The following is a 23,473-nucleotide window of genomic DNA, read 5'->3' as shown; positions in this document are numbered from 1 at the left end:
CCAGCTGCGGGGAGACCAAGCCCAGAGTTTCTCTGAAGTAAAGATTCCACTGATGGAAACTAGGAGCAAAAGGAACAGAAGGCCTCCCCACTTCCCCTTTCTCTTTTGCCCACAAGTTCACCAGGGGAAAAGGCCACCAGGTCCAAGGTCAGGCCCTGACCTGTCATGGACTGGGGGCTGAAGAGTAATGATTTCGTTTTCCCTTGAAATGAAGGGGTCAGGTCCATTGTTTGGTTGGGTAGCAGGAAGGGCAGAGACTTTTGAATGAGTGAGCAGGACTTGGAGACAGTGGAAATTATTCTTGACTTAAAAAAAAAGATTTCATTCAGAATTCTGCAGCAGAATTGTAATGAGTCTGAGCGTTAGAGCTTAGAGCTAGTGGCATTTTGGAAAGCAGAGGCCACTGTGGTGGGTCTTTCCCACCCCCTGCCTCCAAATGCCCCTCAGGCTTTCTTATTAGCTGGTTCAGCTGCTATTCCTTTCTTTCCTCTTCCTCTGCAACTAACCCTCTTTGCACACAACTTGTAACATTTATACAAAAATGTTAGGAAGTGAGAAAATTTTACAAAAAGAATAAAAGTTCCAGTGAATAGAGTATCTGTTCTTGTCTTACTGTTTCTGGAGCATTCATCTTTGTCATATCTCAGTAGTCCTTGACTCTTTTTTTACAATGGAAAGGACTTTTCCCAGTTAAGTCAGGGCAAGCATTAGAGTCTAGATGTTTTGGGGTTTTTTTTCCCCCTCTATAGATCCTTTTATTTCAGAATAAGTTTAAGGCTCTTGCCTAGAATACCTTCAATTTAGAGTCACAGATGTTAGGCAGAGGAAAAATATCTATGTATGCCAGGAGGTTGAAGAAAGATGATCTAAATCCAAGTACCCTCCTCTTTCCTTTTTTTGTTTGTTTTTGCAGGACAGTAGGGTTAAGTGGTTTGCCCAGGGTCATACAGCTAGCTAAGTGTCTGAGACCCAATTTGAACTCTGGTCCTCCTGACTTCATGGCTTTCTCCACTGCACCACCTAGCTGCCTTTTAAGTGCAGTCATTTTTTAAAAGGGAAAACTCGAAAACCATAGTGAATCCTGGACTGAAACCATTTATAAAATTGGGTCCAGTTGACTGTATACCAATGATCTAAAGCCACTTTTACCTAATCCAAGTGCTGTAAGATCTGAAAGGAAAATAGAATAATTAGAGATTTATGAATGGTTGTAGCTAGATGAAGAACAAAAAAAAAGACCCCAAAATTTTGAATCCAGGTGAATGGGAAGATTATAGTACTTTTTTAAAAATTAAAATTAAAATTTACTTTTCTAATTACAAAGAAAGATTAATTTTCAACATTAAACTTAGTGATGTTTTCTCCCTCTCAACTCTTTCCTTCTCCCACCCTAGGATAGCAAGTAATCTGGTATAAACTCTGCATGTAGAATCATGTTACACATGTTTCCATATTAGTGTCATACTGAGAAAGGAGAATCAGAACAAAAGGAAAAAACATGAGAAAAAACATTTAAAAAGGTGAAAATATTGTTTTGATCTGTATTTAGATTCCATATTTCTTTCTCTGGACGTAGATAGTATTTTCCAGATGGTAAAAGGAAATCAGAAGACAGAGCAGGACTTGGGAGACTTGATGAGTTTAACCTAGAACATAGTGAATTTAAGGATATTGAAATGGAAATGGACTGCAAGTTATATGATTGAAGCTCAGAAGACAGGTCAAGGTTGGATTCCATTCAGCTACATTGTTCTACTGTGTGCCAAATGCAGTGTCTGATGCTGGGGAAATCAAAATGACAGTTCCTGCCTTCAAGGAGTTCATGTCTTACTTGGGGAAACTATGTAAACAAAAAAAAAACCCATAGTCAATACAAGGTTTTGGGGGAGACAGGATACCAGGACCTGGGGATGCCAGAAGAGAGCCTCATACAGGAAATGGCACTTGAGCTAAACCTTAAAGGGAGCTTAGGGCTTCTAAAGGGAAGTGAGAAGGGAGTTCATTTTAGGCATGGAGGGTGACTGGTACAAAGGCATGAAGGTGGGAAATGGAATGTCATGGATGAAGGTAACAGATTGATAGGGTTGGAATGTCCAGCTTTCAAGGATGAATGATATATAATAACTCTGGAAAGGTAGGCTGGAAGCAGATCATGAAGAGCTTTAAATGTCTGATAAAGAAGAGTCTATATGGCCTAGAGGAATTAGAGTCACTGAAGTCTGATGTCAGACCTAGGGAGCTGTGTGAAGGATGGATTGAATGGGAGACAGACTTGAGTCAGGAAATAGAACTCTTGAAAATGACAAGGGAGAGATATTTGGGGTCTGAACTTGGGGGCCAGCCATTTTAATAGAAGGGGATGCATTTAAGAGATGTAGAGGTAGAATCAACAAGACAATTACTGAATAAAGAGTTGAGGAAAGAGAGGAAAGAGTCAAGAAAGACTCCAAGGTTACAAGCTGATACTGGGAAGAATGGTATTGCCCTCAAAGAAATAAGAGAAAGGGAGGATTTGGGGGGAGGGTCTAGAATAATGAATTAAAGTTTTGTACATGTTTAATTTGAAAATCCTATGGGAAGTACATCCACTTAGAGATGTCTAATAGAAGATGGTTATGTGGGACTGGAGCTTAGACGAGTTTAGGAGAGACTTGGTATTATCTGAATAGAGATAATCCAATTGAGACTCATGGGAAGTGATAAAATAAGGGGGCCCAGGACAAAACCGTGGAGGGCATCTATTGGTGGTGGGATGATAATTGAATTCATGATAATTGATGAGATTATTGAGAGATAGCGTAAAGAGAAAACAGAATTTTTGAGGGTAGTTTAGGAGTGGGACATCCTTGGCATTCAACAAAGGACACTGGAAAGTAGTAGTAGCCAAACCAGAGCCAAGAAAGAGTACAGTCATAAAATCTTAAGCAATAGAGAAAATAAAGGATGACGAACAATGGTGTTGGATGCGGTGGTAAAGACAAACTTTGAAAGAGAAAATCTAAGCAGATGTCAGGACAAAGTTGATAGGCAATATGATGAGACTATGATAGACTGTTGGTTATTTTGAGATCAGAAAACAAACCGGATTCATGTTATAATGGTGATAAAGTCCCAGTTCAGCTTATGAACCTATTTGATTCATAATGTTCTTAAAGTTGCAATAGTGGTAAGACTCCCAGGACCCTGTTGAGCTCTGAGAGCCAAATCATGAGTCCCTTTAAACTCTGAACCCCAACTGAAGTCCCTTTGAGCAAAAAACATTAGTCCTGACCCATCTAGCTCCCAAAGGTAACAGGTCCTGACCTTGAATACTAAGATTCTCCCAACTTTGAGACTTCAATTATTGACTAGCTTCTAAGTGAGGCATAGATTTTTAGGATATAGATGATTGGGGATGCAAATCATAACAGAACTTCCTGTTCCTGGAAGCAACTTTGTGTTTGTGTGTGTGTCTGTGTGTGTGTGTCTGTGTGTGTGTGTGTGTGTGTCTGTGTGTGTGTGTGTGTGTGTGTTCTCATGATGCATTTTCTTTTGATATGATAAGGCACTTAGGGTTGGATTTGCAAGGCATGGTGAAGTCAAGAGGCTCTGGACAACTCAATGCTTGGAAATTTCTAAAGCCTCCCCTAGGTGGGGCTGGTGTCTTGTTAGGTAAGGTAGACCCATCAGTACAACCCACAGCAACTAACACACAAAGTCAACTATGTCTTTAAAAATAAAAATAAATTTTTATGAAAATTGAATCACCCCAAGAATTACAATGAGGAGGCAACATGGCAGTGAATAGATAGCTGGTTGAAAAGTCAGGAAACCTGGTTTCCAGTATATACTACCTCTAAGTTAATGGCTCATTTTCCCAGCAACTCACTTAACCTTTCAGTGCCCCAGGAGCTTTCTTATGACTAAATTCTAGAGGGATTGCTGATTTGCATTTTTGAAAGAGTTTTCTTACCAGCAGCATTGTGTACCAATGAAATCTTGAGTCTGGGCCAAAAAATAAAAAAGCTTCAATAAGTAGCAGACATATGATTTTGAACAATATTGAAATAATTAAAAACCTCCATGTATGTGAAATGTCTGATAGATGTTCTTACTGCCTGTTTGTAATTGTTCGGTTTATATATGGTTGCAACTTAACCTAGTATTAATTTAGAATCTTTCTGGCTTTATATATGGGATCTTGGTTTATGAATAACTGGTCCTATAACCAGATGTTACTTCAACTCCCCCTTACTCCCAGGAATGAGAAAAAAAACAACCAACTGCAGGGCTGCTTCGACTCTGAAGTCTTCAGATTGGTCCCACAGTAGTAAGAGGACTTGCTTGCATTTCATTGGTTTGAACTGCTGAGTTGAATCCCCCAAATTAGTTTTCATACTCTATCAGAAAGTGGCATAAAAATTGTCTTCATTATTTGAAAAGCATAAAAGCCTCTTTTTAATTTTTTTTTTACAATAGCCTCTTTATGGAAGAGAAAGAACAGAAAACTTACTACTATCTGCTCTGTGGTACTTATGAACTGGTGGTTCTGCAGCCAGTATAAAAAAAAGAATGGAATAATCCTCATGTCTATTGTTCCTTTTAGGTTTCCTTTTATCTATTGTTTAATTTGCATTTGATTTTCCATAGAGTAGGGGTTCTTGACTTGGGGTCCCCAACACAAAAAAAGTTAAGAACCTCTGCTTAGAAGGAGAATTTGAACCCAGATTTCCCAGATTTAAAACACTGAACTCTGTGACCATTGCCTCTCATTTTTTTTTTGTTTCATTGTTTTTACTTTTTTTTTTTTGACAAGACAACTGGGGTTAAGTGACTTACCCAGGCTCACACAGATAGTAAATGTCTAGTGTCTGAGGCTTGGCTTGAGCTTGGGGCTTCCTGACTCCAGAGCTGCTGCTCCAGCCTCTGCATGACCTAGCTGCCCCTCCCCCCTCATTTTTTTTTGTCATGGTAGAATAGTTTTTAAGCATGCAAGTTTTTATTTTCTTCCATCAGCGATGCCAAAGGGAGAAAATGTGAAGGAAGAGGGTAGTAATCAGAGAGAATGAGAACAAGAAAAAGTCACAGAATTGGTTGCTTAGGAAAAAAGTCTTTCAAAAGTCAGTTTATAAATGACCCAGCCACTCTTATCACTTTCATTGACTTTTCTTTCTTAGAGCCTTTGGATTATTTCCAAGGTTACTCTTTTTTTTTTTTTTCATAATTGGCCTCCATTCTGGAGACTTTTCTCTGGGGATGATTTTCTTCTTTGCACTGATTGACGCAAGAGTTGGTGACATCTTATTGCCTCAAAAAGAAGATGAGGAATGAGATCTGCTTCGGTATCAGGTACATTCTCCTCATATCAGAATCTCATTTCAATTCCTCAGGATTGATGACCCTTCTTAAGGAATTGAATCCATATCAATCAAACTCATAAGGAATGAATTTATAAGCCAATTAATTAACATATTGGAAATAATACCCAGCATTAGAATTTGTTAACTTCATGAATTGCCTCTCTCCAAATTGAGTATCTTTTTGTTTAAAGTTTTATTAAAGATGTAAATGAATAGAATTGAGAACATCCTTTTACTTGGATAATATAGGAGATAAATTCCTATTACTTGACTCTCCCTTTTCAGAATTCCATGTTACCATTCCCTTCTGTTATTATATTCTCTGGCTTCCTATAGTACAATTGAGTGCATTAGAGCTTTCTTTACAATCAGTTGCATTCAAAGCTTGTTTTTACCTCAGGTGAAAAGGAAACAAATTATGATTCAAATTGCATAATGCACTATAATATTCTCTTTAGCAAAATATTTGCATATAGGCTCCTTTGCCCATGGATAGCATTCCTTAAAGCTAGAGAACTTGTTATGCTGTACCATCTAGTATTGACCAGGTAATATTCTGTGATTGGGTCACTCTCGGTATGTGGATGCAGCATAGGGGAAGGTGTGCTGATAAGAAAATAGTGATTAGACTATAAGTTAGTGTTGTCATACTTAAAAAGGTGAAAAGTGGAGTTGGAAGTAGAGTTGTTATGTGGATGAGTAGGCCGATAGGCATGAAGATCCAAGGATAAACTGGTTTTGGAAAAAAACCAGGAAGTATGATTTAAGATGGGAGTTCAGTCTGTCAGTGAAATCAGCTTCTGCTTCTATCCCACTCATCATGTTCCAACCCTTTTCATTCCTCCTCAAGCCTCCTACTCCCACTCTCTCAGATGAGAACTTCATATTTCACTAAAAAAAAATGAGACCCTTTGCTAATCTCTCCTTTCCTTTTCATCTTATATCACTCAGATGCCTTCTTTTACTATCTCCTCTATATCTGACTCACTTAAAGAAGTGACTTTTCTTGCCAAGGCTAATTGTATATGCACAAGTGATTCTATTCTATCTAGTTTTTCTCCAGCAGGTTGCCTCCCTCTATTTCTACCTCACAGACTTTCAATCTCTCCCTTTCTACTAATTGCTTCCCTCCCTACTGTCTACTGACACAACAGTGTCTCCCCCATCTTCCGAAAACCCTCACTTGATCTATCTCCACTAACCAATTATAGGATTGCTCCCATCCATTACAATGTATGTTTCTATTTTTCTTTCATCTCACTCTCTTAATTCTCCGCATTTTGGCTTCTAATTTCATCATTCGTTTGAAACTCCTCTCTCCAAAGTTAACCATGAACCCTTAATTACCATATCTAATGGCTTTTTTTTCAGTCCTTGACCTTTTTTTTAGCTTTTGTCAATTATCCTCTTCTTTTTTGTTAATTATATAATATTTTATTTATTTTCCCAATGACATCCAATGGTAGTTTCTACCAATCATTGTTTTGCAAGTTTTACAACTTTTCTCCTTCCCCTCCTCCCCCACCTTTCATAGATTGAAATTGAATGAATCACCCTCTTGATAATTCACTTTTCTTTAGATTTTTGTGTCACCTCTCTATCCTGGTATGCCTTCTATATGATTACTCATTTTCAGTTTATTTTTTCTTTTTTTTAGGGTTTTTTTTTTAGTTTTTTTGCAAGGCAATGGGGTTAAGTAACTTGCCCAAGGTCACACAGCTAGGTAATTATTAAGTTTCTGAGGCCAGATTTGAACTCAGGTACTCCTGACTCCAGGGCCAGTGCTCTATCCACTGTGCCACCTAGCTGCCCCTCCTTTTTCAGTTTCTTTTTTTTTCAGCATTTTTAAAAAGTTTATTAAATTTCATTATTCTGCAAGGTTGAAGCCTCATCTGTATGAAATAACTTCAGCCAAGCAGCTTATTCAAAAATTAAGTTGGTATCTGACACCAGCCAGCTAACCAATCTCAGTAAATTATTCTCATGGACAGAAAACCAAATGTATTTTGAACAAAACTGATGATAGGAATGGAGTTGAATGGCCATTACCTTATTTATTTAAGGCTTTTTATAGGAAAAAATTCTAGCTTTGAAGTACATGATATCAGAATTCATTTTTACCATACATGATGCAATGAATTCATAACTAGACATTAACTCAAAATTACTAGGAAGAAATTGTGCAAAAGGTGCAAATAGTAAAAGCATTTATCTGTTCATTTGAGTAAATTTTTTTTTCATGCCATGGTTGCTGTTTCAGAAGTGTTAAAGTTGCTAACCTTCCATATACTACTAATTCTTTTCAGTTTCTTTTGCTGTATCTTCATCCAGAATAGCACTAATAACTTAATGAATGGCCTTCTATGTGTTTGGATTGCACTGTATACCAAGACTTTTGGGAAACTCTACACATTTCACCAACCCTCATTCCCAGGTCAAGAATTACTCTTAGTCCCTGATGACATCATTCAACTGAAACTGCTGTCTCCAAAATTATCAGTGATATCTTAATTGTCAAATCTCATGTCTTTTTTCCTCAGTCATCTTTCTTGAGTCCCAGCAGCTTTTGACATTGTTAATGTCAACATCTCTCCTTGTTGATAGTTTCTTCTCTCTCTGTTTTTGTAACACTACTCTCTCCTGGTTCACTTCCTATTTTTCTGATTATTCCTTTTCAGTCTCCTTTGCTGAATTTTTATCAAGAGTATGAAAACTAACCATGTATTTCCTACATAGCTGTGTCCTGGGCTTTTTTACTGGGGGGCGGGGCAGGAGATACAAGCTGGATGTCCAATAAACATCTTAAATTCAACATGGCCAAAATTGAACTCATTATGTTCCCTTCTCTTTCAAACATTCCCTTCTTCTTGACATCCCTATTACTATTGAGGGCACCATCATTTCCCTAGTTCCCCAGGCTTGCAATTTAGTATCCTCTTCCCCTACTATTTTTTACCCTTCCCCTGTATCCAGTCTGCTGACAAATCTTATCAATTCTGCTTTGAGAATACTGATTCTATGAAGAATATTTTGTAACATCTTTTCTATATATTCACCTTTTCTTCTATGATACTACCTGTATTGTGGTACAGGCCCTCAATATCTCACATTTTAATTACAATAACCAACTGGTTCATCTTTCAGACATATCATTCCTCACTTTAATCCATTCTCCACTCCTCTATTAAAGTGATCTTCCTAAGCACTGAACATGTCATATCACCTCCCTCCCATTCAGTAAACTCAAGGTGTTCCCTAGTGCTACCTCCAGGATCAAATAGAGACTCTTCTGTTTACATTGGCAGAGGGAATAACCAGGTAAGGAAACCCCCTCTACCAACGTAAGTTAGCAGTTTCTCTGCATTTTATAGTCTTAAGAATTATTAAGCACACTGCCAGGTTAAGTGATTTGCTCTGGGTCATACTGCCAGTATGTCAGAGATAGGATGTGGACTCAAGTCTTCCTGGTTTTGATGACAACCCTTTTTATACTATACCATGCTGCTTCAGTCTTCATCCTCCAGGAATATAATTATATTCATCTTTATATTGGGGTGAGGGTAAAGATCAATATGAACACAGATAAGTAAATGTAAAATATATCCAGACATATACAAAGTAATCTTTAGAAGTAGAGTAAGGAAGCACTAACAAATGGGGGAAATCAGGAAAGGTCTTTTATAGTAGCACACACAAAAACAGTTTTATAGGAGCCTGGGGTTCTAAGAGCTGGAAAACACTTGCCAAAGAAATGGAGATAGAATGTGATATAAGCAGTAAGCTTGCCAGTTTAGCTAGAACAGGTTGTGTGGAAAAGAGTGAAAGGCTGCCAGGTTGTAATATTTTTGTAGGCTAGAGCCAGTGAAGTTTTTTAAACAGGGTTGTAACATGGGAAGACTTTTCTCTTGATCGCAATGAGAAGAATGGATTGGAAGGTGAAAGAATTAAATTCAAGGAGACATTAGGAGGCTTTATAATCTAGGAAAGTAGTGTTAGTGAATAGAGAAAAGGAAATGAATAAGTTTTATTATACACTGTCTTGTTTTTGTAATTTTTTTATGTTATGTCTTGTCTCTTCCAAAAGATGTTTATGGTACAAGGCTGTTTCTAAACTCAAGAATCATTTGAGGGTGCATTTTGATAGATTAAATCTTGATAGTCAGCCATAGATAGATTTGGGATATGTTTACTAGATACATAAGAATAAATACACCCTGGGGGGCGGCTAGGTGGCACAGTGGATAGAGCACCGGCCCTGGAGTCAGGAGTACCTGAGTTCAAATAATTACCTAGCTGTGTGGCCTTGGGCAAACCACTTAATCCCATTGCCTTGAAAAAACTAAAATACACCCTGACTATTTCAGAGATTTTTGCTCAGAAAAAATCTGATTTAACTATGAGGAATTTGAATCTAAAGTAAAATCCAAACATCTATTCATACAGGGGAAAAACAGAGATTATATACTCTCAATGTAGCTGAAAAGAGATTTCATCTAAAGAGGTCATCTATTCCAACTTACATGTTCCTGATTTGTAATAGGTGAAAGCCCACAGAAATGTCTTACAACCACAAGCCACTATCAGGAGCACATCCAGAAGCTGAGAGAGGAGGAGGAGGGCGAGGGAAGGAATGGGAAGAGTTTCTCACCCAGTTTCTTGAATGACATTAGAAAGAAAGAAGCTTATGTCATACCTTTTCTAGGGCTTAGAGAGCAATAAGAGTACATTTGTATACTCATTTTTCTTCATTTCACTTCTCATCTGACCAAAGGTATGTGTTTGTGTCAGAGACCGCTGTGATAGACCTTACTCTGGGTCTTGGGCCTTGCTAATTCTTTTTTTTTTTTTTTGCAAGACCAAATGGGGTTAAGCGGCTTGCCCAAGGCCGCACAGCTAGGTAATTTCTGAGGTTGGATTTGAACTCAGGTATTCCTGACTCCAGGGCCGGTGCTCTATCCACTGTGCCATCTAGCTGCCCCAGCCTTGCTGATTCTAATGAGCTTCCTGAAGCAAAAATTCCTTCTTGGAATTGATGCAGGGGTTTTCCTTGATCCTAGGACCTGTACCTCTCATGTTTCCAAGCCTTTACTTATTTTTAAACTCCAACTCAAAGCACCAAGTTTCATCATTGCTTTTGAGTTCTGATCCAGTTTGACCCTATGGTTCACTGATAGGCTACACTTGATCCTTAATAAGACTCCCCCCACCTTCTGCCACTGATCTAAATCTTGCCTGAATCTTGTATAAAATTCCTCTTTCCCTTCTTCCTCCTTTCTGTTATATTACACACCAAAAGAGTGAATTCTTGAGGGTGTGTATGTTACTTTTAAATAGGGGGAAAGAGCATTTGTAGCACATTTGGTTCTTGTCTTTCCTTATTGAAGACCAAAATCACATCACAATGTTTGAGACAAATTATAGTATGTCAGACTGTGGCTGATCAGACCAATACAAGTTTGGACTGTTTTGCCACAAATAGTCCATGTGAACACCTGAAGTGAGAACTCTAAGAATGTCATATTTCCTTTGAGCTGCTTCAATTCTGCCCTGTTCATAGAGCACAGCCCCCTTACTGAGGAGGGCACACCATGCTGGGTGGTCCTGTGCCATTGTCTCCCATGCTGTACAATCAATTCTAAAGTTCTTCATTGAGTCCTTCAGAGGGTCTTGGTATCACTTCTTCTGATCCCCTTGTGAGTGCTTGCCTTGTGAAAATTCTCCATAAAATAGTTTTTTGGCAGGTGTATATCTGGAATTCTAACAAATTGTCTACCCCATTGTAGTTGTGCTTTCTTTAGTAATGTTGGAATGCTAGGTAGTTTAGTTCAAGAGAGAACTTCAGTGTCTGGTATCTTCTCCTGCCAGGTGATCTTCAGAATCTTCCTAAGACAATTCAAATGGAAGTGATTCCGTTTCTTGACATGGTGCTGGTAGACTGTCCAGATTTCACAGGCATATAGCAATGAGGTCAGCACAACAGCTGGCTTGATAGTCTAATACCTCTTCTCTTCCACACTTTCTTTCGGAGCCTTCCAAATACTGAGCTAACTCTGGTAATGCGTGTATCAATCTCAGATCAAATTCTACTCATTGAGTACCTCCTTGGAAAGGACACTGCCAAGATAAGTGAACTTGTGTCCATTTGTTGTAGCACAGTTAGAAATGGTATCTCAGAACAATGTACTTAAAAATGTACTTAAAAATTTATACAGAGAAAAATTACTGAGCATAGTACCTAAATTTCTTAACTAATAACAAATATTTAACTAAATTTGACCCTTATGATCTGTCCTAAATTGGAAATTACCTCTCCCAAGGGCTTCAAAGAGATGCCTGTTCTTCCAGAGCATCCCCATATTGATTTTGGATTTGCCTAGGCATGCTGTATTCTTCTCATTTGTCTGTTCTACACTTTTAATATACTTCTCAGCCACTCAAGTATCCTGATTACGTGGTGGGATTTTGGAGTGTTTTGCTTCTATTTTAATTACTGGCTATTTAACTCCCTACTCTCCCTCAAATCAGTACCTCTCTAGGTTTATTTTGTTTAGACATCCCTCTTCTGGTTTTCCTCTTAACTGACAATTCTGTAGTTTCCTCTCTTCTGTCATAATATGGGTCATCATCTATAGATCCACTAACTGTATTGTTCCCCCCAAAAGTCTCTCTGGGACCCTCTTCTCCTGTTCTATATCTCTTGCTTGGTGACTTTATCACCCTCTGCAGAGGATTCCCATATCTACATGTTCAGTCTTTCTCCTGAGTCCAATTCTGTATTATCAATTGCCTTTTGGAAATCTTGAACCAGATGTCTTACAGGCATCTCAAACCCAACATGTCCAAATCAGAACTCCTTATGTTTTCTGTAAAATCCTTCCTTCCTTCTCAATTTTCTATTACTGTCAAGTACCAGATAACTTAATGTCATCTTCAATCCCTCTCTATCTTCCCCTTCTCTCCATAGCCAATCTGTTGACAAGGCCTATAGATTTCACCTTTGCAACATCTCTCTTCTCTCCTCTGACATTGCCATCACTCTGGTACAGACCCCTCATCTCCTCTTGTCTGGGTTTTTTCAATAACCTTCTGGTGGATCTCACAGCCTCAAATCTCTTCTCTCTAATTCACACTTCACTCAGCTGCCAAAGTGTTATTCCAAATAGGCAAGTCTATGTCATCAGCTACTCAATAAATTCCAGAGGCTCTCTGTTGCCTCCACATATTTTATGATCCAGTTACACTGAACTGCCTGTTGTTCCATGCCTAGAATAATTTTCCCTCAACTCCATCTCTTGGCTTCTCTGGACCCTTTCAAGATTCAACTCAAATCTTATCTTCTGCAAGAGGACTCTTCAGACCTCATTCAATCCTACTTTCCAACTACAAATGTCTTTCCCTCCAATATCATTCTCTGCCCTCAAGGATCTCACATTCTAATGAGAGAGACAACATGCAAAAAAATAGCACATGCAAAATATATACTGTGTAAAAGATTTTCTCAGAGGAAGGCGCTGGGGAGTGACTGGGGAGGTATGAGGCGGAAGGAAAGAAACCAGGAAAGGCTCCTCCAAAAGGTAGAATTTGAATAGATTCAAAAGAAAATCAACAAATGTTTGCTAAACCTCTATTATTTATCACTGCTTTAAATGAACAGTAAGCCGATATGGGGAATAATTATCTGATTAAGATGTGTGAGAATAGGCTTTGGACTTATGTCACTCAGTAAACATTTATGAATGAAATTTAATATTGATTAATATGCCTAATATGTGCCTAATATATGCTAAAGACTGAGGATTCAAAGAAAGATAAAAGATGGTCCTACCTCTCAATGAGCTCACAATTTAATTGGAGATACAACATGCAAATCATAATTTTAAACAAGCTAGATATGGGATAAATTGTAGATAACCTTTGGAAGGAAGACACTGGAATTAAAAGAGATTGGGCAAGGCTTCTTGAGGAAGATAGGATTTTTAGCTGGGATTTGAAGGAAGCCAGGGAAGCTAGGAAGTAGAGAAAAGAAAAGTGGGAGTTCTAGGCATGAGAGAGAGTGTACATTAAGGGGAGGGGTGGTAAGGAGTAAGAAAGCTGAAAAGGTAGGAAGGAGAAAAGTCATAAAGGGCTCTCAGCCTCAAAGAATTCTAGATCTGATCCTGTATTTAATTTGAGGGGATAGGGAACCATTGGAATTTACTGAAGGAGGGATGTGACACTTTAGGAAGATCAACTTGATAGCCGAATGGAGAGGGTGGACCAAAATGAGGAGACACTTGTAGCAAGGAAACCAACCAGCAGGTTACTGTAGTAATCCATGTATAATGACAGAGATACTATACTAGTGAAATGGCAGTGTCAGAGGAAAAAAGGGGGCATATGAGAGAAATGTTATCAAGGTAAAATCAACAGACTTTGAATGGAGGGGTGTGTGTCTGTGTGTGTGTGTGTGTGTGTGTGTGTGTGTGTGTGTGTGTGTGTGTGTGTGTGTAAGTAAAGCAGCAAGGATGGCACCTATATTTCAGGCCAAAGGAATTGGGGAGGATGGTGGTATCTTCAATAGTAATAGGTTTTGGGCATTAAGGAGGAAAGATAATGTGCTAAATTTTAGATTTGTTGAGTTTAAGATGTCTATGAGATATTCAACTTAAGATGTTTCATCTCAAGAGGTTTAGAGCTAGATAATCATCATTGTAGATGTGATAATCAGCAGGATAAGAGAAAGGGGCCCCCAATGCAGCCCTCTGGAAAAACTGCACCATTAGAAAGTGTGTTCTGGATGAAAATCCAGCAAAGGAGACTATTAAAGAGCAAACAGAAAGGTAGGAAAGAGAACCAAGAGAGGGGAATGTCACAAAAACCTAGAGAGAAGAGAGTATGAAGGGTAGGTGATCAAAATGGTCAAAAACTGTAGAGTTCAAGAAGGATGAGGATTCAGAAAACTCAAGAGATTTGGCAAGTGAGAGATCACTGGTAACTTTGGAGAGAGTTTCAGTTGAATGATGAGGTCAGAGATTAGGATATAGTAATTCTTGGCCATGGGTGGAAGTGCAATTAATGAGGGCTGATGGGCTGATGAAATGTGTACATGGGATCCCAAAAGTCTTAGTGCTTAAAGTAAAGTAAAGCTTAAAAGCTATTAAAACCTAAAATTGCACTAAGGATTCTGGAATACTCCATGTTTCCAAGAAGTTTTATGACTATGATCAAGACAATTTTCAGCAGAGGAAGAGAATTTTTACATGTATATATGACCTATATATCACAGAGTATCAGATACTAATACTTAACATTGATGCAGTGCTTAAAGTTTGCAAAAAGCTCATATGTATTATATAGTCATTTTGGCCCTCACATAAAACCTGTGGGATAGATATCACAAAGTACTATTACCCCCATTTTACAAGTCAGGCTCCTGAAGCCCAGAGAAGATAATTGCGTTGTCCAGTGGGTTGTTGTAAGGATCAAAAGAGATTATTTGCCAAGTGTTCAGCAAAATGCTTTCCACATAGTAGGAGCTTTCCACATAGTAGGAGCTTACTATTTATAAATAGCACTAAAAAACTTACTAGTTTTTTTTTTCTATTTACTATTTGTTCCTTTCCCTTTCCTGCCCCCTCCTCTTCCAAGGTCACACAGGGAATGTCTGTGTCTTTTTGATTCTAGGTTTAGCAGCTTACCATTTACTTTCTGCTGCCTTTTCCTACCAAAAAAAAGTATCAATAGTGAAGACCCAGTAATTCAGAGGGAGAGAATTTTCAAGAAGAAAGCAATAAAACTCAAGGTTTCTAATGCCTTATCCAAAAAAAAAAAAGAAGCAATTTCAGTTCAACATATTTATTAAGCATCTACTATTTGCAAGGTAATTGCATGCTAATTGCATGCAAAGATGAAAGGAAATGCTGACATCTACCTCAATAATAGTATATTTTACAGGATATATTCTACAAGATAGTTTGAAGAGTTTAAGAGAGAACTAATAATGTGGTATGGGAGGCAGGAATTCAGAAAAGCTTTTGTGTAGGAGGCCCCTAAGAGGCAGAGTTGAGGAGGGACTCACTAGGCACTGGAGCCAACCTGTGTCAAGGTGTGGAGTCAGGAGATAGAATGCTGAGATTAAGAAACAATAAATAAGCCAGTTTGGCTGGTACATTGAGTGTATAAAGGAAATCATGTAAGATAAGTCTGGAAAGACAGGTTGGAGCCAGACTGAAAGGTTTTAAATGTCTAACTGAAAAGTTTGTACTTTATTCTATTTAAAAAAAATTTTTTTAGGTTTTTACAAGTTAAATGGGCTTAAATGGCTTGCCCAAGGCCACACAGCTAGGTAATTATTAAGTGTCTGAGGTCGGATTTGAACTCAGGTACTCCTGACTCCAGGGCCCGTGCTCTATCCACTGCGCCACCTAGCCGCCCCATTTGTACTTTATTCTAGAAGCAGTAGGGAACCAATGAAAAATTTTGAATATAGTTATGACATGGTCAGATTTATGTTTTAGAAATATTATTTTGGCAATGGTGTGGAGGATGAATTAGGATGGGGTAGAAAGGAGAAAATGGAAGCAGGAAGGCCAGTTAGGAGGCTAAATTACTTTAGCCTGGGTGAGAAGTGATTAGGGTAATATCTGTGCTAGTGGAGAGATGTTGGTGTAAACTTGATAAGATTGACAAGGGTGGCAATGCAAAGTGAGGAGCTGGTTGATTAGAAGGAATTTCCTTAAGAAATAAGGAAGTTTAGGGGTGGCTAGGTGGCGCAGTGGATAGAGCACGGGCCCTGGAGTCAGGAGTACCTGAGTTCAAATCCAGCCTCAGACACTTAATAATTACCTAGCTGTGTGGCCTTGGGCAAGCTACTTAACCCCATTGCCTTGCAAAAAAAAAAAAAAAACCTAAATAAAAAAAGAAATAAGGAAGTTTAAAAGACAGACATATGTAGGGGAAGATGAGTTACATTTTGAATATGGTGAATTTGAGGGACCTATAAGACACTCCCATGGAGATTTTTACCAGATAGTTGGTAATATTATACTAGAACTCAGAAGAAAGATTTGAGTTAGATATAAATATCTGAGAATCATCTGAATAGGGTTGAGAATTGAAGCCACAAAGACTCAGGAGGTCACCTAGAGAAACTGTAAAGATAGAAGAGAAGGTTCAAGAAAGAACCTTGATGGATCCCCATGGTTAAAGAATAGACATGAATTTTGAACCAGCAAAGGAGGTTGAGAAGGAAAGTGGTTAGGTAGGAGAATAAGATAAAGCAGAATAAGAAAAAGGAAGAAGTAAATTAAACTATTACTGATAGATGTTATTTTTTGATGAGGTGGACCTTGTGAGTGCAGTACAGCTATTGAATTTTTTTTATTGTTGTTCAGTTCTTTCAACCATGTCTGATTCTTTGTGGTCCTCTTTGGGGTTTTCATGACAAAGATACTAAAATGGTTTGCAATTCATTTCTCCAACTTATTTTACAGATGAAGAAAGAGAGGCAAGCAGGATTAAGTAACTTCCCAGGGTTATACAGTGTCTGAGACCAGATCTGAACTCAGGAAGATGAGTCTTCTTGCTTCTAGATATGGCACTCTACTGTTCCACTTAACTGCCTTTTTTTTTTCCATTAATGTTTTACTTTTCCAATTAACATGTTATGAAAGTTTTTTTTAAAACATTCATCCACATGCCTATGCATATTTCTAAGTGATAAAATTTCCTTCCATCCACCATTCCCACCCTCCTTCCCTCAGCCTCAAACATTAATATTGTACTTATACATTTGTGTTAAGCATGTTTACAGGTTAGTCATTTTTGGTGTTAGGAATTAGGATTAAGGGAAAGAAGTACATAAAAGATATTTTTTAAAAAAGTGAATGTTGTGTTCCTCAGATTCTGAAGGATATTTTTTGTTTTGCTTTGTTTTGTTTTTCTTACTTTAGATGGGGATAGCATTGTCCACAGCCAATCTAAAAGGGTTGACCTAACTCTGAACTGTTGAGAGGAGCTACCGATCATCTCACAATGTTGTTGTTAATGTGTACAATGCTGTCTTGATTCTGCTCCCTTTGCTCAGCAATAAATCCTATAATTCCTTCAGTGCTTCTCCTGGAGTTCGACCATTTATGGTTTCTTACAGAACAATAGTATTCCACAATATTCATGTACCATTAACTGGTTTAACATTCCTCAATTGATAGGCATTCCCTCAATTTCCAATTCTTTGCCATTACAAAAAGACTAGCTGCCTTTTTTGAGTGATATACCTTTTTCCAAAGGAATGGATGAGAGAGAGAGAGAGAGAGAGAGAGATGAGAATGAGAATGTGTGTGTAGGAACTTTCAATATTAAAATATAGTAATGTCAAGAACCTCAAGTGGGAAAGTACGGTTGGAAAACATTTGGTTAAGATTCAGTGGAAGAGGGGTCGGCTAGATGACGTGGTGGATAGAGCACCAGCCCTGGAGTCAGGAGGACCTGAGTTCAAATGCGGCCTCAGACACTTAATAATTACCTAGCTGTGTGGCCTTGGGCAAGCCATTTAACCCCATTGCCTTGCAAAAAAACTTGAAAAAAAAGATTCAGTGGAAGGTAAGTGCAACAACAATCAGGGACAGTTTTGCCATGGAGAATACCATCTGTATCTGGAGAAAGAATTGTAGAGTTTAAAGACTTACTTTAATTAAAAAAAAAACTTATCATATTGTGTAATCTTTCTGTCTCTAATATTTTGGGTTTTTTTTCCTTAAAGATATGATTTCTCTCTCAACACATTAAATTTAGATCAAGGTATATAACATGGAAACAATGTATAGACTAACAGACTGCCTTCTGTGGGGGGTAGGGGGTGGGGAAGGGAAGCGAGATTTGGGGATAAATTGTAAAATTCAAAAATAAATTTATTTTAAAAAGATTCAGTGGAATTAGAAATATAAGCAATATTTTCATGAGAATAAGCTCTAGACCACTTGACAGAATAATGGAACAGATGGAGAAGTTTAGAGAATAGATCATAAAACTGTCTTGGAAGCATGATATAGGATGTTTTGGAGGATGTAGATTTAGTCAGGAGTCAAATTTTTCTAACAACAGACATTTATCATTTCTTGATTTGTTTTGATAGAAGTGACAAAGAGAACTGTTGAAAGACCCTTTGCTTAAGTAGAAACGATAGAGCCTTGGGATTTCAAAACCTTTGCTAAATATGAAAAATCTTTTTTTTTCCTTTCTGCAGAAAGACTTTGAAAAATATTCACTTCCTGATTCACCCCGCTACTTTAAGTTAGACAAAGAAGATGTATTGTATAATATATCTAGGGATTCCTTCGAAGATTTCCATGTTCTTGTGTATGACTTGAGAAATTGTTTGGCTTGACTAAATTTTAGAAGTAGGGATAAAATTTCCCATGACAGGTAAAATGTAGAGTTATAGCAAGTTGGATGTTTCATTTGGGGTTCACTATAAAGCCCGTGGACTTATGGTTGATTCCCTAGACAATTAACCTTAATATATTCAAGATCTATCACAATCTGGCATCAGCTTCCCTTTTTAAACCATATCACAGTTTTACTCTTTCGTTCATACTTTTACACTATAACCTCCAAAATATTTTACACTTTTTTGCTTTTGTCTCTATGTTTATGGTCTTCCCCATGCTTCACTTCCTCCCATCTTCATTTAATTCCTTAATACCAAATTCAAATTCGACCTTCTCCAGGAAGTCTTCCCAGATCCCAACCCATCTCTCTGCTCCTTCTCATTAATACATTTTTGCAAATCAGTGGGGTTAAGTGGCTTGCCCAAGCTAGGTAATTATTAAGAGTCTGAAGTCAGATTTGAACTCAGGTACTCCTGAGTCCAGGGCCAGTGCTCTATCCACTACACCACCTAGCTGCCCCTCTCTGCTCCTTCTCCTATCCCCCAATACCACCTTCAGCAAATATCTTTTTTTCCAGATCTCATATGCAGGCGATTCTAAACCTTCTTATGTAATATTATATAGTATAGTTATCTTTGCCTGTGTTTTATCCTTTCTCTAGATTGTAAACTTCAAAAGGTCAGAGGTCATGTCTCTATTTTGTATTTCCCTCATGGCCTAATAAATGTTTGTTCAATTAATAAATAGAAAAATAGCTTTATATCAAAATAGCCATGCCATCTCAGTCATGACCTTCGATAAAACTGACTCTCAACTCTGAGCTGTGAACCAAGTATACCTACAGCATACAAGAGAGAAGGGAGGGAAGCTGATAGACACTCCTGTATTTCTCCTAATAATTCCCCTTTACAATCTTAGCCAGTTTTCTTCCTGTTCGTCTGGACACTGGTGACTTAGGTGATGGTGGTGACTTAGCTACACCTAGGAAACCTCATAGTGGGATACTTCTTCTTATAAAGAGTTGCAGCTGCTCCCTTCCCAGAATCTGAAAGCTTAGTTTCATTCTCTGCCCTTAAAACAATATTGCTGGAAGACAATTGGATTGTTGTATCAGGTCTTACAAAATACTGTTAGCAGTAATTATTCCTTTTTCTTAAATGCCAGAGCTAACGTGTGTATGCATTAGATTATATGCAACATAGTTTACTTTGTATCTTGCAGCTCCAGTGAGTTTTCCTAATTGATAGAGCATTGAAATGGGGGTGGTTAACATATGATATTTGTTTTCTAAAAACATGTGTTTCACCTTTAGAGTTTGAATATCCTCTAAATCAGAAAACTGCTCTGGTACAAAGATCTCTGTGTTGTGAAATATGGTTACTGATGGAGGAAGAGTCTAAGAAGCATTAGTCTATGATTGTTGCTGATGTTGCTGAAGATAACAAGAATGGTCAGAGGGACTGCAGGAAATGCTAAGGGATACTTAGAAATTTTGGAGGATCTGTGTGGATACTACTTTTAGTAATGCAGAGGGCAGACCTCTCACAACTTTTTTAATCCAGTGCAACTTAAATGATATTCCCAGCAATGTTTCCTCTTGTTAGCATCTATTAAACCCAATTTGTGCCAAGACCAGTGTTAAATAATGGGAAAACCAAGGAAGACAAAAACACAGTCCCTACCCACAAAGAGTTAACAGTCAAATGGGGAGAGAACACACAAACAACTATGCACATGCAAAATATATTCAGAGTAAATGAAAAGTAATCTCGGGGTGGGAGAGAGAGAAAGGGAGTAGAAAAGTTCTCTAATAAGTTATATTTCTCAATGTCATTCATTTTGGCAAGTAGCATACATTAAAGATTTTTTTTTGTTTTGTTTTAGGTTTTTGCAAGGCAAATGGGGTTAAGTGGCTTGCCCAAGGTTACACAACTAGGTAATTAACAAGCATCTGAGGCTGAATTTGAACTCAGGTCCTACTGACTACAGGGCTGGTGTTCTATCCCTGCTACCTAGCTGCCGCTCTGTGTGTCTTTCCATATCGGTTACCTATAATTGTAATTTTTCTAAGACTATGTCTTTCATGTTGGGCAGCCATCATCTTGGGCAAGACTATTGGTGTTAAAATGACAGGCCTTTGCAAAAAATGATTAGTGCATTTACTCAATTCAATCCTGCCTAATCTCCTACTAACCATTTTTTTTTTTTTAAGATTTTGCAAGGCAAATGGAGTTAAGTGGCTTTCCCAAGGCCACACAGCTAGGTAATTATTAAGTGTCTGAGACCGGATTTGAACCCAGTTACTCCTGACTCCAGGGCCGGTGCTTTATCCACTGTGCCACCTAGCTGCCCCTAAGATACCTTTTTAATGGAAGAATTTTATAAGATTCACATTCAACTGAATGTCATAATCTGACCAATAAGAATTTTCATAAATCTTTAACTGGAAGAAATTTTAGAATTCACCTGGTCTCAACAAATGAGAAAAGGCAGACCCAGAGATTTTAAGTAACTTGAACAACACAGGTCAAATGGTAATCACACAGATAAGCAAGTGGTAGGACCAAAGTTCAAACTCAAGTTTAAACTCAGTCATCTTTTCACTATACTATATTATGCTATTAAAGATATCAAGTTTGTTTTTTCCAGTATTGATAGTTAAATGGATTTATTTTGCATTTCTGAGGATTTAAATGAGGTACCTTTGCAGTGTTCCAGAACTTGATGAAATTAACAGAATGTCATCTGTGAAGACAAACATTTGGAGAACTTGCCAGGGCCTGGCATTAGGAGGTGATGACTGTTGACTGAGTTCTTGATTGACTGAAGGGGTTGTGTCTTCCATGATACTGGTAAACACATTTTTTCCTTTATTATTGTTTATTATTTTCCTTTATTATTTTTCAATTATGTGAAGAAAGTTTTCTTTTTTAAAATATTTTATTTGTTTTCCAATTTTCTAACTATCTTTTTTTGTAAATTTTTGAATTTTACACTTTTCCCCCACCCTCCCTTCCCTCCCCTACCCCTCCCACAAAAGGCAGTTTGATAATTTTTACATTGTTTCCATTCTATACATTGATCAAAATTGAATGTGTTGAGAGAGAGAATTCATTTCCTTGAGGAAAAAATTAAATATTTGAGATAGCAAAATTATGTAGTACATAAGACACTTTTTCTTAAAAATTGAAGATAATAGGCATTGGTCTTTGTTTAAACTCCACAGTTCTTTCTCTGGATACAGATGGTGTTCTCCATTTCAGCTACTCTAAAATTGTCTCTGATTATTGCATTGATGAAATGAGCAAGTCCATCAGGGTTGACCATCACCCCATGTTGCTGTTAGGGTGTACAATGCTCTTTTGGCTCTGCTTTTCTTGCCCAACATCAGTTCATGCAAGTCTTTCCAGGTGAAGACAATTTTCAATATTCATTTTTGTAAAGTTTTCTCCCTCCCATCCCACTTTAGAATAGCAAGGAATATGATATAGGTTACTAGTTCAATTGGATAAACACATTTGTTAAACAAAATGCCTCATTTGTGGCAATATTCATCAGATTACCCAACAAAGTAATTGCTCTAAAGTTGTATCTTATATGACTTTATTATACAGGATTGAATCCCATATCCTGTTTGTGACTTGGTGAAGAGTGAGTTAGTTGAATTGATAGAAGTATATCAAACAGTATCATAAAGTTGTTATTACATAACTTCATGTTAGCGAAGTCAAGGAATTAGGGCAATTACTATATGAAGCAGAAAGGTGCTTCCAGGAGCTCCAACAAGAACACCAAGTTCTTTCCACTTTGTGACTGCCTAAAGGCAGCAGGTCTCTGAACTGGTGTTGAGATTGGCCCATTATATTATAGTGCTCTAATAGTATGTTTTAAAAAAAATGAATAGCAAAAGATTTAGGACATCATGTTAGGACAAACATGGTGATGTTTGGAGGATTATGATTACTTAATTGGATTTCTGGGATTTGTCTTGATTGTCTTTCCCCCCTTTGTCTTTCCTCTTGGGGAAAGGGTTGTTTATTGGGCTTTATGTTGGACTGTAAAGTTGGTTATTTGAGGTCTTCAGCACAGAATTACAACCAAGAGCTAAATAGAGAGGACCCTATGACATAAAGTCAGTAAGAACTGCATCCTCTAAATATTTTTTTTAGTAAACAAAAATCTGTTTTCTCCCCCCATATTGAAAAAATAAAAACTTAACTATTGTAACAAATACATACAGTTAACAGCTTCATCCTTTATAGTATCTTCTAATTATTTTCTTATTATTTAGGGCGTTCCTATGTTGAAGGTTATGTAGCTTTTCACAAAAGAGTTTATATTTTGCACAAAAAAATTTGCCTCTGTAATTTAGACAAACTGCCAGTAGATGGGTAGGTAGATGTGCAAAATACAAGGCATGTAAAAATAACCCCAAGCCAAAATCTTTCCTAAGTTAACTACTCATCTATTGTCTAGCAACTGCCATTGTGCTGCTGTCTGCTGTATGGCCCTTGTCCCTTATACCATGCTAAACGATTCACCTTTGTGACATATCAGGAAGTTTTTCCTCCTGAAATATGACTGAGAAATCTTGCCTTTGGCCTTTCATTTCTTTTTTTTAAAGTTAGGTTTTCTTTGTTTTTAATTTTCTTTTTTTTTCTTTTTAAAGATTTTATTTGAGTTTTGAGTTTTACAATTTTTCTCCCAATCTTACTCCCCCCCACCCCATGGAAAGCCATCTGTCAGTCTTTATTTTGTTTCCATGTT

At 37.6% G+C, this 23,473-nt stretch overlaps 1 pseudogene; it reads left to right on the top strand.

Annotated features, from left to right (window-relative positions):
- The window catches only part of LOC141496471 (glycylpeptide N-tetradecanoyltransferase 2 pseudogene), a 35,048-nt pseudogene that overhangs the window by 535 nt on the left and 11,040 nt on the right, over positions 1–23,473 (top strand).

Source organism: Macrotis lagotis, chromosome 8 (genome assembly GCF_037893015.1).
Source record: "Macrotis lagotis isolate mMagLag1 chromosome 8, bilby.v1.9.chrom.fasta, whole genome shotgun sequence".
Classification (NCBI taxonomy): domain Eukaryota; kingdom Metazoa; phylum Chordata; class Mammalia; order Peramelemorphia; family Peramelidae; genus Macrotis; species Macrotis lagotis.
This window is presented reverse-complemented; position numbering and strand designations above follow the sequence as displayed.